This window comes from Drosophila albomicans, chromosome 3 (genome assembly GCF_009650485.2).
Source record: "Drosophila albomicans strain 15112-1751.03 chromosome 3, ASM965048v2, whole genome shotgun sequence".
Classification (NCBI taxonomy): Eukaryota; Metazoa; Arthropoda; class Insecta; order Diptera; family Drosophilidae; genus Drosophila; species Drosophila albomicans.
Genome location: NC_047629.2, coordinates 8,759,420 through 8,778,099, shown reverse-complemented (window position 1 = coordinate 8,778,099; position 18,680 = coordinate 8,759,420). Strand labels below are relative to the sequence as shown.

General features: G+C 35.3%; 1 long non-coding RNA gene across 2 annotated transcripts; it reads right to left on the bottom strand.

Annotated features, from left to right (window-relative positions):
* Positions 1 to 14,086: 14,086 nt before the first annotated feature.
* Positions 14,087 to 18,523, bottom strand: LOC117567438 (uncharacterized). Of its 2 annotated transcripts, none has more exons than XR_007954977.1 (3): positions 18,509 to 18,523; positions 14,279 to 14,492; positions 14,087 to 14,209 (listed from the first exon to the last, which is right to left on the bottom strand). It is a non-coding gene; the product is annotated as an uncharacterized LOC117567438 (long non-coding RNA). The 2 variants fall into 2 exon arrangements; XR_007954976.1 differs by lacking the exon at positions 18,509 to 18,523 and adding an exon at positions 18,483 to 18,497.
* Positions 18,524 to 18,680: the final 157 nt, after the last annotated feature.

Genomic DNA, 18,680 nt, shown 5'->3' with positions numbered 1-18,680 from the left:
TGTCTGCGTTTTCTTGTCTTGTTAACGTGCCAATGCCAAATGGTAGTTGCAACCCAAAAGTCATTGGACACGCACACTTACACACACACACACACAAACATACAGAAATTCACACTCGTACAAGCATGCGAAGCCTATAAATAAAGATTAAAATCGGTGTAGTGAGCAAACTTAAACCTGGCTAAGACGTCTCTCTAAGCCGTCTTCCTTTTCTTCTTGCATTTTTGTTTTCTGTACTTTTTTGCACTTTTTTTTTGGCTGCCTGCCTCTGGAAATTGTCAGCAATTAACCCGCGGGTCAGTCAGTCTCTAGTCTCTGGAGTCTTTGGCATTGCTTGCAGTCCTGTGATTTATGCCACAATGTGCCTTAAAGTCAAACACAATCAACCCGGTAAAATTTATGGGACAGCACTGGGCAAGTCAGTCTCAGTCCTGCAAAAGAAACACGTATTGCTATCTGTGCCGCGAGAGCACATATTCATTCATATAATGGCCATTCACATGGTCCAATGTCACATTACTCAGCCTCCGGTTCATTCTCTTTTGCCGTTTTGTTTGTTTTGACGAACAGCTCTCCTATCCCTTAAAGATGCCAAGCATGGCACGCACAGCACTACGTGCGATAAAAGGAAAGGAACCCTAGGACTTCGTCTACCTGAATGTAAGTAAACTCATTTGCATAGGTATGTCAGAGAGAGAGAGTTAGTGAAAGAAGTAAGGAAAATTGTAATGACAAGTAGAAACCCCTAAGATTTCAACTCTTTTTTTACCAATTCTCGGATTTTAGTTTCAGTAAATATCAAATTGTATTTCTTAGAGGCAGGGGTCCCAAGACAAAATGAAGGATGATAATATTTATGGAATACAATATTGTCAGACGAAGAATCCTTATGTTTTTTTTTATAAGTTTGTTAAAAATAATAATTGGAAATGATTGATGAGAAAAATTTTGAACGTCTGAAATTAAAAAATCTTGTTAGACAGTCGTAAAAGGGTAACTCATTTCTGTTTTATGTGATTGATTTCATTTCATTTAAAACTTGCAACAGTAATCATTATTTACAGTCCCGGATTATAAAGAGGAGCTACAATACTTGCATTTACAAAATGAATTATTGTTAAATAATGAATATTGAGTAGTCCATTAAGTAATTCCTAAATAAAATTAAGAATATAATTCGTATATGATCCTTGTTAGCCAGTATAAACAATCAATGCTGTCGACATACCGCTTCTCTTATCTTTCAAGAACATTAATGCTCAGCATGACACCCAAGACAATAATTGTGTAGTTCTTTTCATCGTATCTCCATGTTTCTGCTACTTTTGTCAGTGATGACAAAAGTTCATTCGTTCGTTGCGAACTGCGTGTCTCTTTTTTTTAATTTTAATCAGGTACTCACTTTTATAGGTTTGAGGTCTGTTCCGTTCTAGGACCTGTTTTTATTACACATGTAAATGTTGAATGCTATGATTGGCTGCTAACTGCTCTTTAGACGCCTTGGTTTTTAACATTTACAAGCATAACTTGTTCTTCATTGTTTTCACTGAATTAATGTGATTTTAATATAGTTTTTTTTTTGTGATTAAAGCTTAACGATCAATGAAAACAGGGAATAAACCCGATTCGAAATTCTGCGAAATGAAGTTTCATTTGAAAGTTGGCGTGAACTAATGTTTATGGATGAAATTTATAGTTGACAAAGCTAAGAACGTAAAAATAATACAATATACTGTTAACGAGTTTTAAATTTACTTTATGGACTTTAAAGAATTTTTTTTATATATTCCTAATGTTGATTTGAATTTATTACTGAAGTTAATTTTGCAATTCAAAATGAGATCTAATTTATGTTGTCGATGTCAAGTATTAAATAAATGTATTTCAATCTAATAAATAAAATTTAATTTAATTGAGAAAGCGGAAGAAAAAGTGAAGCACTCAATAAAAGTTATTATTAGTAATTGTTAGTAATAATATCAAATTGAAAGTGTATCTCGATGTAGTAACAGTTTGTCCACAGTTTAAAACTTATTTCCTGCAGTAATTTCTCCAAGTGTAGGCAGTCGTGCTCGCCGTGCGAAACACAACGGAGCATGCACAGCAAAACGGGTAATAAGCAATAACAAACAACAACAACAGCGACGAGTTAACCCATTGAAGCCAACTACAACAACTGTTCCGACTACGACTGCGCTCAGCAGACAGCGACGGACGCGTCGCTGCTTTCTACGCTGACAGCAAGCGCCCAAGCTGCGACTGCGGCTCTGTTGAGTGTCGCACCTGGCGCTCAGTTGTGGGCAGCGCGGCCAGCTAACAACAACGGCAAACAAAACAGAACGCAAAGCGCGACGCGCGTTCAGCATTTTGTTTATTGTTTTTACGAGTCAGAACTTTTTTTTCGTGGAGTTTGCGAGAGAGTGAGAGCGCGAGAGAGATTGAGAGAGTTGAGAACACTGGAAGTGTTTGCGTGCGTGTGCGTGTGTGTGTGTAGGAGAGCGAGGGAGTGTGTCTGTGAGATCAACAGCATCAGCTAGCTGCAGCTTCTCGTCGCCTGGCTGCAACAGTTTCGATTCGTGCGCGTCGCTTGCAACATCAAATTTCGCTTGTTTTCTCGGATTTCGGATTTCGTTTTTCGGTTCTCGGAGTTCGGTTTCCGTTTCGATTACGATTTCGGTTTCGGTTTGTTGTGATTCGTGTGTGTGGGAAAAAAATGCAACAGAAACTGTGTCTGTGCATTTGTTGTAAAACGTTTTGGCGCTTCTAATTTGCGGCAGCTGCTTTTGTTGTGCTTTTAAGAGCAGCCAACAGTGAAACAGGTCGATGCGTAAAAACAAACCTCAAAAAACACACAACCAATATTTAATTGTAATGCACATAACAATCGAGAATAAAGTTCAATTAAAAGAAAATTTAAAGATGAGAATTAAATCATTAAAAATGCATTAGAAGTCTGATAACTCATCTCAGTCATGAAAATTCTTGGAGCCACAGTCGACAGACACCTGCAATGACTAGTGGAAATTTTAGCAGTGGATTCGTGGAAGATGCTCCGTAATGCGTTAATGCCAAGCTTCTCCTCGTGGAGCTGAAGCTGGAAACCGCTTCAAGCTGCCTCATTGAGTTCTGCACTAAAAACAAACCCACGCCATTCTCAAGTTTTGTGTTTTACGAGTATATCATGTGCCTTTTCGATCTTTATGACTTGACTGTAAAGCCAAAATCACAAACCAATAAATTTTTTGCTTAGTTTGGTTTCGATGGGGAATTTTGTTGATTCTCTTTAATTGCTATCAGACATTGAATTTGGCTTAAAAGAAATACCTGACTTAGACACCAACGCAGAAATTATACAAAACAAAAAAAATAATAATACTTGATTCTTTGTGTGGGTTGCATTTGCCTGGCCAACTATTGATTGAAAACCTTGTAGTGTTTAAATCTTTGCTAATCGCAGCCTCAACAAAATTCTTACCATAATTGTTCTAATTGTGAAATTGTTAACAAAGCTTAACAAGGTTATTTTTTTAGAATTCCGATTTTCAAATAGAATTTACAATGTTATGTTTATGTATTTTGCGATAGATGATATTTGAAAAAGATTTTGTCAAGTTTATTTACTATATTTGTGAGATCCCACTGAATTCTATAGAGAACATAAACTTGCCAATTAGACAAGCTTCCAAAATTAGAATATTTTAGTTTGAATATATGTAAATTTTAATGTCGAAGAAATCTTGAAATATTTTCGAACATAGATAAATAAAGTTTTATGCTTAATTTGAAATTTGAATAAACATACATGTTCTTTTTAACAAAATATTAATTTAAAGGGATCATAAACGTTTATTATTTATTTTAAGCAAAGTATCATTTTGAATATAGTTTCGTGCATATATTTTATATAACTGTCAGTTGGTTGACTTTATGATATTCATGCTCACGTCTCGCTAGTCATGAAGTTCATAGCTTAAAGTAATTTATCTAATAGATACTTGAACTGCTCATCAAGCTGACATAAAACAAATGCTGCCTGCTCAGCATAACGAAACATGAGCAGCAAATAACCACAGCATTTATACATTGCAGTGAACTACGGCAACTCAGCAGCAGAATGTGGAGGCAAATGCAGTCAAGGCGCGCTTAATTAACATGCAACTGGCAACTGGCAACAAACAACAACAACAACAACAGCAACGACGACGACGACAAGCTAACGACAACAGCACGTCGAGAAGTGTAATCGAAGATATCAAAAGAAACAAAAGTTGCCGATAGGCAAAAACATCAGCAACAGCAACGACAACGTCGTCAAGCTGTCTAACTAAAGTTCGCCAATCAGTCAAACTAAAGATGCAATGTCCAATGTTGCAAAGACCTTGCCCTGCAGCTGCTAATTAAAGCGCACCCCAGCAACAATTGCAGCATCAGCAAACAGCAACATCGACAGTCACAGCAACAGCAACACAGCAGCAACAGCAACAGCAACATGTAAGTAGCTGCTTGGCATTTGACTTTCTTTCAGCAACTGTTGGTTGGTTGGTTGGTGACTTTCTAAGCCAGTTGCCAATTTGGTGCAATGGCAAGCGACGGTTTTGGCAACATGCAACAGCAGAAACAGCGACAACAGCGGGCAGCCAACTTGCAACTGGTTGTTGTTTATTGCCGCTTAGCTGTCAACAATTGTTTGCCGGGCAAGCTAAGGATGGCTTGCGACTGGGTCGCGTGTTTGACACAAATGCCGCGCATAGTTTTGAAGGCGGTTTGGACCAACTGCGCCTTATGGTCAAAACCAGCATTAAGTATCATTCACAAACACACACACTCTCAAACGTATCGACAGCTTCCTGCGCTGATTGCATTTTAATAAGCCTGGCTGCCGCGTATCTTAGAAATACTTTAGCTGGCGAGGCAAATGTTGCATGTTTGCTTAAGTAGCCGACGGTATAAATCAGCAACAACAGCATCAAAATAATAAGCAAAATGCGGCACGCAAACAATTTCAAGCCAAAAGGTGCTTGACGGGGGCATGGATCGCGTGCCAATGGCAGACAAGGGGTCACAATGGGTTAACTTCGCACTTAATGTGCCCATAAAACTCATGAATTTTGCAAGCAACCCACAGCATAACAAATTCTTTGGATATCTTCTTAGAATACAAAGATTTGAATTATTTTGCGATGCTTATCGTTGCCAGAAAATGTCAGCAAATATTTCAAATTCTATAAAAAAATTCTTTATCTTTCGCTTTATCTGGAAGTTGACTATAAATTAACAGTAGAAGACTTGAATACAATTATATAATTTTGGGCTGGACAATAGATTAGTTTTGATGCGAAATATTTCATTATTTCCTTACATTTTTCATAAATTATTTAATATCTTAGATCTTTCACTGAATACTAATGATTTTTGTTATCTATAATACTTGCCATTTGTCGATTTGCAATGGTCAATCAATTTCGTATAGTGATTTATTTATTTTATTTCAAATTCATATAAAATTTGTTTTTTATTGGACATATATTTTAAAACTTGAATACCATTATAAAATTTGAGCTGGACAATAGATTAGCTTTGACATATTATATTCATCACTACCTTACATTTTCCTTAAATTATTCAATATCTTAAATCTTTCCCCGAATACTAATGATTTTGTATCTAAAATATTTACTGGACTATAGATTAGATTTAATGAGAAATTTTTCTTTATTTCCATATATTTTTCTTGAATAATTCAATATCTATAATTCACTGAATGCTTTGTGATTCCTTATGTCATTTGTTGATTTGCAATGGTCAATAAATTTTGCTGATTATACCCGCTACCCATAGGGTAGAAGGGTATTATAACTTTGTGCCGGCAGGAAATGTATGTAACAGGTAGAAGGAGGCATCTCCGACCCTATAAAGTATATATATTCTTGATCAGCGTCAACAGCCGAGACGATATAGCCATGTCCGTCTGTCCGTCTGTGTGTCTGTCCGTCTGTCCGTATGAACACCTAGATCTCAGAGACTATAAGAGATAGAGCTATAATTTCTTTTCGACAGCATTTGTTATGTTTGCACGCAGATCAAGTTTGTTTCAAATTTTTGCCACGCCCACTTCCGCCCCCGCAAATCAAAAAAATCGAATAACAAGCGTAAATTTAAAGCTAGAGCTGCGAATTTTGGTATATACTATAATAACTATAGTAGTTATGATTCCTGAAAATTTGGTTGCGATCAGATAAAAATTGTGGAAGTTATTAAAGAAATACTTTTGTATGGGCAAAAACGCCTACTTACTAGGGTCTGAGTTGCTTTGGCCGACAATCTGGTACATTGTGCCGTCTATGGTATATTTTGAATGGTGAACTATATCGATATACCAAATATACCATTTGGTATATTTTTAGTATTTTTTTTTTTTTTTTAGTATTTTCGGTATATTTTGAAAATAATACCGCAATATTTTGCCCTTATTAAAAATGGGTAGCGGGTATCTCACAGTCGAGCACACTCGACTTTAACTTTCTTACTTGTTTTGATTTAAATTTGTTTTTTTTTTATTTTTTAACAGTTTTGGACGTATATTTTTATACTTAAATACCATTTTCTAATTTGGGATGGTCAATAGATTAGTTTTGATGCGGAATATTTATCTTTCTTAACTGATTCTAACATACAAAATGCCTGGGAAGATTTTTCGCTGAATAGTAAATTATTCTTTATATATTTTACTTGATTTGCAATGGTTAATCAATTTGGATAATTTCGAATACTGATTAGTTTATCTTATTTTCAAATTCAAATTAATGTTAAATTTACAAAATTTTTTAAAAATTGTATCATAAATGTAGAGAAATTTAGCAAATTTTTATTTTCTGTTTCTTAAATCTATTTAACTTGAAAATCTACAGTCGATTGTGATATACTTTAGTATTTTGTAGGTATACTAATTTGGTATATTGTATGGAGTAAATCACTTTTTTGTATGCTGTTGCCCATTGTCACTCACTTTTCTTCCTATTCAGTGGCGGCGGCTACTTTGATGATCTGTGGCTTTGGCTTCAGCTTCAGCTTCGGACTTTAGCAATGTGTTGGGGTATTGGTTTTTGTACTCGGTTATTTGGCAATTTGTCGATCGCACATTGCAAGTAAAAGAGCATTTATTTCTTCTTTTTCATGAGCTTTGTTATGTGGCATAGTTTTCAAAAAGTATCTTTTATAAACGAAGTGGCTGGTGTTGCACATTGCCAGCGTGTCGCTCAGCTTTTAATAGGCTTAAAGTGGTTGAGCAATGCAGCAGCAGCAGCAGCAGCTTTTCTGTCTGATTGTCTGTCTGGCTTGCTTGGCTGTTCGGATATCCATCAAACCATTCACAGGCCATTTGCCACGCCTCTGAACAACTGTATTAAGAAACAACAATGAGAACAACAACAGAGACAACAACAGCAACAGCGATTGCTGACCCTCGAGCAGGAGTATTGCTTGATGTGAACTTGGCTAACAAAATAATCAAACACAAAATAATAAACAAGCAAGCCGCAGCTATAAATGTCCGACAGTGCAAAAAGGCCATAATAATAAACTTAAATAAACACACACAGACCAGAAGAAAAAAAAAACTACATTAAACATAATGTGAACAAATTTGTGCGCCAGTCAAGTTAACACAACAACAGCCACAACAACAACATTTGCTGCAACCACTTTTTTAGCTGTTTTTGTGGCCACTCATTTTTTTTTTTTTAATTTTTTGTTAGTGTCAGTCATTAGCCAAAATATGAACACCAAAGCCAAGTCATAGTACAAGCACAGTAGTCCATTACAATGTTCAGAGAAAAACGTTTTTTCAAATTTTCCGTCATAAATTACACTTGGCGAAAAACTCAAGGATTTTCTCCAGCTAATTATGTTCTAATTGGAAAACAAAAATACTGAATTAAACAAAAAATACTACAAATTAAAAACAATTATATGTGAAATGAGTTTAAGTAATTCACAACATAGCGGCAAAATTATACATTTTTTGTTTTGTTTTTAAGTTATGTTAAGGTCTGTTATTTTAAACTTTACTTCAATTGGAAGCGTTAAAAATGTTACCATATTAAACAACAATGTTTATTTGCTATTTTTTAAAGCATGTTATATTATTGTAAGACAATTTAATTATTTAATGTTGGAGACTTTTTGGGTTTTCTCAAATAAACTTAAGATTTAACTTAACATTGAAAATTAAATTAATTAAAAATACTATATTATACCAAATTGGATCATTATATATAATATTATAGTACACTTTACAATTTTATTATTTTATGTTTGTGACTTTTTGGGTTTAAGTAATGCAAATAAAGTGATTATTTTTTCATTTTCTTTTAAGTTACGAGTGTGTTAATTATGTTTTAATTATGTCTTGAAAACATAAAAAATTGTATTATTTTATACTTAATTATTTATTTATATTTTTCGAGAAGCATGATATATAATATTATGGTACACTCTACAATTTATTAATTTGATTTTGGTAACTATTGGATTTTATCAACTTAAGATTCTAAGAGTCGTAGTAATTCACTCGATGGTAACAAATTCATTTTTTTTTTTTTTATTTTTTTATGTAATTTTAAATATTTTAAAAAAATTGCTGATTTATTATTAAGGGTAGGGTGTTTTAATGTAATTTATTTTGTAAGACTATTTAATTTAATGTAGACTACTATTAAATGATAAATCTTATATATTATCCCTGTTTTTCTTTTTCTTTTTTTTTTTTTTTGATATATTCACAAGTAGTTGCCAAATGTTTTTGAATTCAGGGTTATATATGTAGGTAAATACATTAATTATCGCATTTATAAAATGCTAATGCATTTTCAAATACCATTCTTCGCACACTTAAGCTTAGACGTATTTACATAAATGCACACGTTTTTCTAATCAATTATGTGAAATCTTAACCAAGCTTAAACGCATAATATCTCAGCAAACGAATTTCGTAGTCAAACAACAATAGAAACTAAGTTGCACAAGTCGTGTCAAAAAAGTGCTTTGAAAGCATTATTTTTGTTATTATTTTTTGTGTTCTCTCCCTCTACGAGCTTTGTTTGTCGTGTTTTGTTTTCATCTGTGTTCGTTGTAGCATTGTTTGAGCGATTTGTTTGAATTTCGCCGGCGCCGACCGGCGACGATTGAAAACTTGGGAAGATGTCTCGCCAATGCCTTCTGCCCCATTGGGTCTCGAAGTTTTGATCTCCGTCTTTCGGGCTCTGTGTGGCATTTTATCCAGTCACGCTGCAAGATGTTCTTGGTTCTCCCTTCTGCCCCAACGATGATGTCGATGCTTGGTTTTGGGTCTGGGCTCTGTTATTATGCCAAAGCCGGTTCCATCATCAGTTTCATTGTTGAAGAATACGTTTTGCCTTGCTTTGCAGTTTCGTCCCGGTAATCGGAGCTTTTGATTTATGCAGTTGCCAACCGAAACTGTTGCAGTTGTTCTTTTTAAAGAGTATTTTTTGGAGTCAATGTGTTTATTATATAAACAAAGAATAAGTTTGAATTTTATGTAATGTACAATTTGTTCTTTTTAAAGAGTATTGTTCGGAGTCGAAGTGTTTATTATAAAAACAAAGAATAAATTTGAAATTTGAGTTATAGACAATTTTGAATAATTAAATTTAAATAAATAAATTAGAATATTAAAAATGTTTGCATAGTATTTATGTTCTTTTAGTTGCTTTTTAAAAAGTATTTTTCAGTGTAAGTGTTCATTATATAAACAAGGAATAAATAAATAATCGTTGTGGTGAATTCTATGAAGTCATTCTTATCATCAGAATTATTCAAATTTAAGAGCATTGCAAAGTCCCGAATATAATATATAATTTCATTTTTCCATTTAACTGTCTGATTGCATTTTGTATATTTATAAGATGCGAAATGCATTTGAGTTTAAATGGATGCAGCACTTGCTGAATTCTGATACATTGTGGGAAAGTTGCTAAGTGGCAGTTTCAGATTTTTGTGGGCAGCTGCTGATGCGAGTAAATCTGAAAAGATGGCGATTATATATTCATATCGAAACTCATTTCGTATGCAACAGTTGTTATGCGATATTTTTGGTTTTACGCTAATACGATTTCACAGCACAATTTTTGCAAAGTACTTGCTCGGTAATTGAAGACGAGTTTTTTGGATGAATGAAATGAGCAGCCTTGGAGACAACTTCCGTTGTTGCCAATTGTGTTAGCTACTTGTTGACTCATTGTCTATTGTCTGGATGTGTCGGAATGCCACTCCGGCATCAGCTTAATGTCCAATTATAATTTGTACAACGGCAAACGGCAAATGTTGCCACTTCAGCGTAGTTCCATTGAAGGTTGGTTGCTTGGTTTGGCCCATTGTACTATACGTTCGTAATCGTAATGGCATAATTATAATGCTTTAGGCCAATTGAAATTTGCAGGCGTGATCTTAAGTGTTGAACAGAAATTGTTTCATAGTTTTGCCTGTGGCTTTTTTTTTTGGTTGCGGTCAAGTGACCGATGATTATATTCAAGTACCTGTCTGCACTTTGATGTTTATGGATGCTGTCGCCCAACAATAGAGTGCCAAAAGTATCCGTTAAAGGGTTTTGAAAATGATATACGCCTATTTCAAGTGTCGATCAGTAGGATTGTTCCATATAATTTGGATTGTAAATTGTCTTGATATTTGATACACCGACATAATCCCTTTGTCCTACGCCACTGCTTGAAACGAGTTTTCATTTTTTTATGGGCTTACTGTGAACTGTCAACAGTATTCAAGACGATCGCAACTAATTATTTACACATCACATAGTTGCTATTTTTGGGCTATCGAATTTCAATTTCGTGTTGAAGTTCTCTCGGGGTGCCTCGTTTGCATATGACACAAATACGATCTCAGATCCCCACAGTCAAAGCCAAATTCAAAGCGAAACTATTTCTCTTATGAGTAAAGCCGACTGGCGTTAGAATTGTTTACAAGTCGTCACCAATCCGGCCTGGCCTCCAAATATTTGCATATATTTTTGTCGTTTTTAGAAGTGTTCCACCTGCTTGACAAACTTGGAGCCGAGCTGTGGACAATTGCGCAGCAACAAATCATCAATTTTAAACTCGGAAATTGTTTCAAGTTATTTTTCGTGTTTTCGTTTCTGTTTATGCGCTCACGACTGGCTCATAAAAAGTGGGCAGAAAGCACAAAAAAATAAATTAAAAGCCAACAAAGAGCATTTTTTGCATTAGTCGCTGTTGTTGTTATTGTTATTGTTGTAGGCAATGTCGATGTCTGCTTTGGCCTTTCAATGAAATCTGCGACTTACTTTCTCCAGCGTGCATTTGAAATTTGAAATTCAATTACGAAACTCAATACGCCCAGGTCTTAAAAGTCGCTTCAACTTATCGCTGGCGGGTAATCAATGCAATAGCGTAAATGTTTATTAATTGGCGGCAAAACGGGCAAAGCGAAGCGTATTGTACGCTCAATTGGCATACCCAACCTCTGGCATACCCAGTATTATTCACAATAGAGCTGTCGTATCTTTCAGAACTGGTTCGAACGAACGATTCACTGAACTGAACGAGTGAATAGTTTACAGTTCAGATCGCTCATTCTTTTAGGTGGTTTGTTTCTTCAGTTCGTTTGAGTGCCACTCTCATTCAATTAAATGTAAGTCAGTTTTTATCAGCATGACCTTTGATGGTTTATAATATGTTGATATACATTTTCAGTCCAAAATCAATCCACTAAAAATTTTAAAACAATAAGTAATTTAAAAATAAATATTGAAAATTAAAATAAAATGTAGGTTCCTTTATACGAACAATAATGGGACAGCAACGAACTAAATTAAAGCAAACTCAACTAAACTCAAAAGGGACGAACTTTATTTGGGAAGGTCATTCACATAGTTCAGGATCGATTTAGGACCATTTCCGTTCGTTTAGATCATTAGTTTTTTAGATCAGTTGAATCTCCTTCTCGCGTCGTTTCATTGATCGTTCATTCTTTTAAGTCGCTTGTTTGTTTAGTACTTTTGAGTCTCATTATCACTGGATTCAATTTTAGTTAGTTTGCCTCAGCATGATCTTTGATGACATATTATTTTGGTATAAATTTTAAGCGAAAATTACTCTATTTTCAAACAATATGTATGTTTTAAAAGTATAAATTGTAGATAATGATAATTATCAAAATTCGAAAAATAATGAATGGTAAACGAACTTAATTGAACTACTGAGTTACTTCACAAAAATGAACTACAATAAAATAAGTAGTAGAGTAGTTTTAAAGAGAGCTCTAAAAATATTGACATAAACTTCTCTAATTGATTTATTGTCAGTTTTTATTGGCAAATTTCAGTTGAACTTAAATTTTAGTAGCTTGGACGTAAACATCAAAGAACCCAAAAGTATTTATAACTACACTTTGAGTCGATCAGTTATGCCCAAATGACATTTGCTGTCAGAATTATCTCAATCAAAGTTCTTCCTCTTTAATTGATTTGCTAACCACTTGCACATGTTTGATATACCCTATAAATCAGCTGGCAATGGGTATACAGATGTGTAGAGATGTGTGTAGAGTTAAAAAAGCGAAAGGAAATAGCGAACAAATGCAATTGGGATGCGGCGTCATCGCATCAACAACATTGGCAGATGCAAATTGCGCATACGCCCCGAGGCACAAAGCGTTAGCCAAATGTCGACTGGGTTTTTCATATACATACGAGTACATATATACGCGAGTAACATTCAGCTGTCGGCTTTGTTGTTGTTAGCTGTAATCAGCCACTACTTAGCAAAATGCTTGTGCAATGATGCAATGTGCGGGAACTTGTCTCCGATTTACAATCCGAGATACGTGCGATCGGACATTGAGATAGCTGACAAATTACGGCCTGAGTTGAGCTCAACAGATCTCAGTTAAGCTGAGCTGGCAAAAAAAAAGTCCAACGACTGTGGGTGGGCAGGTCAAGCGTTGATCATGACTAGGATGATAATAGCTCGAGTTTGTTGCTCACCTTTGCCAGCGCCAGGCTGCGTCATGTCCAGCCGCCGATTGCAATCTCGCTTGAATACTATATTTATGCCTAGGCTCACCCCTCCCCGCCTCCTCAGAGCAGTCAGCCAACGACTATATCATAATTTACGAGCCGAACAAACGGCGTCAGACGTCAGGCTTCAGTGTATTCTGTTTTCGATTATGCGCCTCGTGGCATTTGGCAGGCATAATGTATTTTGTTTTTCTTTTTTTTGTTTTGTTTTCTGCACTATTCTGTAAAGAGCGTTTTTTGTTTTTTGCCGGCCTTGATGGCAAGCGCCTTTGGCGTTTGTATCTTGTATCTTGTATCTCGCTGGCCGCCGTTTTTTTTTTGCTGACCACATGGGGCGGCAGCAGGAAATTTGTTAGCCTGTCATAAAGTGCGCCGAATCGCATAAATTATGATTGCAACGGGCTACGATCGTTCGTTTATCGTTTATCGATCGTGGTGGTGGCATGCAAACTATGGAAAGAAAACCAACCAGCGAAAGTGTCGAATGTTGTTCTAGGAAACATTTTCAACAGCCGACGCCTCGCGGCAAAAGCAATTTCTTTTAATTAATTTTCAACAACTCTGTAAACCGCTCCGACGTCGTCTACAGAGTGTGGTGTGTAGAGTGGAGAGTGTAGAGTCTAGACATAACTCGACAGCACGATATTCTTCACACGCCAACGCAGGCACCGTGTGACAGGTGCTGATTGAAATGACCCCAAAAAAACGGGACGTCACTAAAAATGGAAAATGGGAATGGGAATGTCTTTCACACTTGTCTTGCCTCTTGCGACTGTTTGTAAACTATCAAAAAAGGCTGGAATTTCTTTAAAAAATACACAACTTTCTTTAGAGAACTCAATCAAATTAAATACTTAAACAGGAAAAAGCAATTATCTGCGTAGTGTCAACGATTGGATACTCAGATTCATTAAACTTCACTTGACAATAAATCGCAGTGTGTCAATTTGTTGTCAATTAGTAAGAGCAGCACTCAAATCTCTTTTGATCTTCCTGAAGATATAGCAGTCCATAAACGATTGTAGTTCACTTTATTTGTTTATTGTTTACATGTTTTTAATTTGTTTTCGTTAATGTTTGGCACTGTTTGTAATTTGTCTAAGAGAATAAGTCTTTTATGTAATCAACCATGTCGTCCTGTAAAAAACAAATACATCGATAGCTTAAAGTTTGTTCTAAATGTGAATCAATATTCATCAGACTTACAAATTTATCGGTAATATCGTCCCACAAATTGGCGTTAGACTCTGCCACAGTCAGTGCCAAAAGTAAAGCTGCACATGTGAATATTTTGTTGTTCATCTTGGGTCTTGGTTTTTATGATTTGCTCTGATTTGAAGATGCTTCGGTTGCTGCTGGAATTCTCTGACTGTCATCTTATCTGCCGTGTGCATAATAATAAATAGCTCAACAAAAGCTGCTGCTCCGAAGATAAGACGTAAGTTGTCAAAAAATAGAATACAAAGAGGGAGAACTTATACAATTTGTAAATACTCTGTAGCATAATATACTCTTAGATGATAAGTTTCTTCGAATTTGGAATATTAATTCGACTTGCAGGGTATTCAATAGTCGAGTTGGCCTAGATTATTCAGTGCGTTTATTAATGAAGTAAACAAAATAATATCATCAACTGCCTTGAATATGTTTATGTACATATATTTAGAGTACTTACTCATATATATATATATATTTACTCAGCACAAGATTCTGTCTCGCAAAGCAGATTACCGCAGTGAGGATTATATGACTGCAGAATACTCTTACTTATTAAGTAATTGATGATAAGCGACTGAAAGAGTCAAGGTTTATTCATATGATTCCTAAGAAATTAATCAGTTGTCTTCTTAGTTCGTTTGAACTGCAGGTAAACCCAAGTTGTTTAATTGATAGAGAGTGAGTTTATTATATGCTAAGTATTTATATAGAAGACAATCCGGAAATACTGCTAAGTGCCAGAGATCACCACAGCAGTTCTGTTAAAAACTCTCTTATTCACTTACTACCGCCACAGTAGTTCGACACTCAGCGGGGTCTCTGAAAAAGCAACTTGTAATAAACGTGAAAAAATATAAAATACAAATGACAATCGTTAAAAAAAAAAACAAAAACAACTGAGCAGTTGAGTAAACGATCAACTGAGCAACGCCGGCGGTCAAGCTGGCACATAAAAAATAATGATTTCCAACCAAGGCGGCAATAATTTAAACAATACAAAATTACATTAGCTACAACACATCAATAAAACATTTTCATTGATCTCAACTCGAACACTGAGATTGGACATTGTAGATTGTAAATTGTAGATTAGAGACGCCTCGGGCACCGACTCTTGGGAGGCTATCCTAGGATAGAAATCGATTGGGTGTGACGCATAAATAATTGCAGGCATTCATTTAAACTTTTATGTACGTATCTTTGGGCAATGAGAGATATCTACGAGTATGTGCAGAATTTTTTTGTCTAACGCATAATTAAAAGCCGTGAAGTCCGCAGGCAAAACTTGTTTATGAAATCATTGATACCAAAAATACGATATGAGACGACAACGACAACGGCGACGGCGGGTTCAAACCGGCTCAGTTCTCAGCTCCAATAAGTTGAGGCTAATTTGTTTCTACGCCTTGGCCTCGAGGGCCGTGACAATTTATACCAAATAGAATAAATATCACTGCCAAAAGTCATGAGGCATGAAATTTTGTTGTTAGCTCGTTAACAGTTTGCCGAACCGACTAAATATTATTCAATATTTTTATACGTGCTTCTTTAGAAACACATTTACATAATTTATAAACAAATACATAAATCAATCGGCTTGCCAGATAGTGCACACTTCTGTCTCTAATAATGAAATTAAAATATAATTTCATGGCTTGTCACTTGAGCTAGTTGGAGTTCAACACACGCTTGCATCATCATCATCATCGTCGTATGGTAATCAGCAATCAACTGGAATTTGTCTCCTACTTATAAGGCGGCAATTGTGTAAATACTATTTCCACATAATGAACTATTGATAATTACTGCTGCAGGCAAACAATTAATTTGACTTGCAATTCAATTAACTATTTCATTAACTGACTTTTTAACAACGTGCTGCTGATGGTGTCATCGAATACGGTTTTCTATTGTTGTTTGTATTAACGGGTGGATCGGTAGTTAATATTTTTTTTTTAGTGTTTCGAGAGAACAAAGATGCTTTGAATGTCGTTCGAATTATGAATATATTATGACTAATACTTTTCCCATGATCCTAATATAAAATTAAATTTTCAAGCATATCACGACAATTTTTTAAAGTAAGATTTTCATTAATTTTGTATATTAAGGTTCTTATTTCACGGTAAGATATTCTAGAGTTAAATATCGATACAATCTCCAGTTTTATATTGGTTTCTAATCCTAACAAGTTTGACCAAAAAAATAAGAGCCTTTTCAAAAATTGCAATTTTATATTAACAATCTTTAAATTTATTTCAATAATTTATTTTTGTATTTAATTTAATAATCCAGTATAATACATTTTATAAAAAATATGTATATTCTTGACCAGCGCCTATAGTCGAGATGATATAGCCATGTCCGTCCGTATATATGAACACCTAGATTTCAGAGAGTATAAGAGATAAAGTTTGCCCACTTCCTCCCACTTAAATCTACAATAATTAGGTAGCAAGCGTAATTTTGAAGCTATATTCGCGAATTTTGGTAACTAAAGTCTTATGATTCCTAGCTGCGAGCAGATATTATATATTTATTATTAAGAAATTGTTTTGTATAAGTTAAAACGCCTACTTATTAAAGGCATACAATCTGGTATCTTTTCTACTCTCTGGTATATTTAGAATGTAGTATATCAATGTATATCAATATACCAAGTAAAGCCTTTGGCATATCTTAGTATTTTTGCGGTATACTTATTTGTCATATTTAAAGAATTATACAGCTCTTATTCAAAATGGGTAGCGTGTATTTCACAGTCGAGCAAACTCGATTATAGCTTTTTTACTTGGTCAGCATTAAGATAGTCACATCAACATTGATTTTAAATTCATTTATGCTAAGCTTAAATGTCGTACTAATAATCATACAAACTTTGGAAATGTCTTCCTAATGTGAGCTTCCAAAGTGAAATTTAATTTGATAAGAAAATTGTTATGTTTTTGAACCCATTTGGGTTTTATTCCAAAGCCGATTAGTATTGTTGTTAATTCTCTATTACAATTGGCAAGTTTTCATTGTTTAATTTTCTATATTCTTTTGAATTATACCTTATGGATTTACCATTCCAACTTCTGCTGTCAGTACAGTACTTCAGTACTTCAGCTTGTCAAATCCGAGAGTGTTCGAATTTGAATGCATTTTTTTTTATATTAGCTGCTGTGGCTATTAATTATTTTTAGATCCACGTCGCATATAACCTATATTCATTTGTTTTTAGTGCATTCGCCCACTTTCATGTCGCGCTGAACGTATTTTGGTCTCTCGAACATCGTGTAAACCTCAATTGCGCTCTCGTTATTGTTGTTTCGGTGCATGTCGGAACAAACAGACATCGAGTGCATAGTACGGACAGACTGCATGACATGCAGTTTGACACATTGTAATGACGTGAAGTGTTTAGGAGTTATCTTATCGCCGCATAGAGTGTGTGTTGTTGGTATTTTGGGGCAACAACAGAATTTCTGTGTGGAGATTGTTTACAATGTGGGCAGCTGCACTCGATTATTGAACCTTTGCGTAGCTTGTTTGTGTTCTGTGGTCAAGTGTTGGGCGCGAGCTGTTCTCTAATGACTTTGCTAATAAAAATTCTAATGCTCGTAATTACATTTGTATATATTTTCGTTCATTAATTAACTATTGATCGTAGCAATGCATTGCTCGTAACATCAAAGCTCACTCCGGTAGACGGCGACACCTTTTTGGCTACATCAATCATTTTTTTCAAGGGGTTGCAGCCGCTGCTGTTCCCAGCTAAATTAATCGCAGTTCTCACACACTCACACATTAGTCTATCAATATATGTGTATGTGTGTGTGCTGCACAAACAACAATCCAATAGATACTACGCTCGAGTCGAGCTGTAAGCTATCGCTTATCGGGCATGACGCTTGTTTGGGTGTTCCAACAAGTTACGATGCCGCCTAACAAACTGGCAACTGGTTTGCTGCTGTTGCTGCTGTCGATTGTGTTGTGTTGGACGCTTGTATTTATTAATTATCGTATCGATAGCTCTCTCATTTCTGAGCTTTGCTTAAGGCCGAAAAAAATAAAAAAAATAGCTCTTGGTATTGTCTGTTTTTTGTTCTGTCTGAGATTTCATTGGCGCTCTTTTGTGGCCGTCAGCAAACAACAAATGAAAACAAAAACAAAAACAAACACACATGTATAGCGTACACCTCACACTTACACACACACACTTGCACACTCACGCACACAAATGCACATTTACAGAGCATAAAGTTCAGCGGGAACTGGTAAAGTTTTTCTCTGTTCAGTTCGATTCGAGCGATTTTCGAGCGCGGAGCGTTCACGTTTTGTTCGGTTCCGTTCCGTTCAAGCGAGTGCAGTCAGTCGGTGAATAAGTAACAAATAAATAACAAAAAAG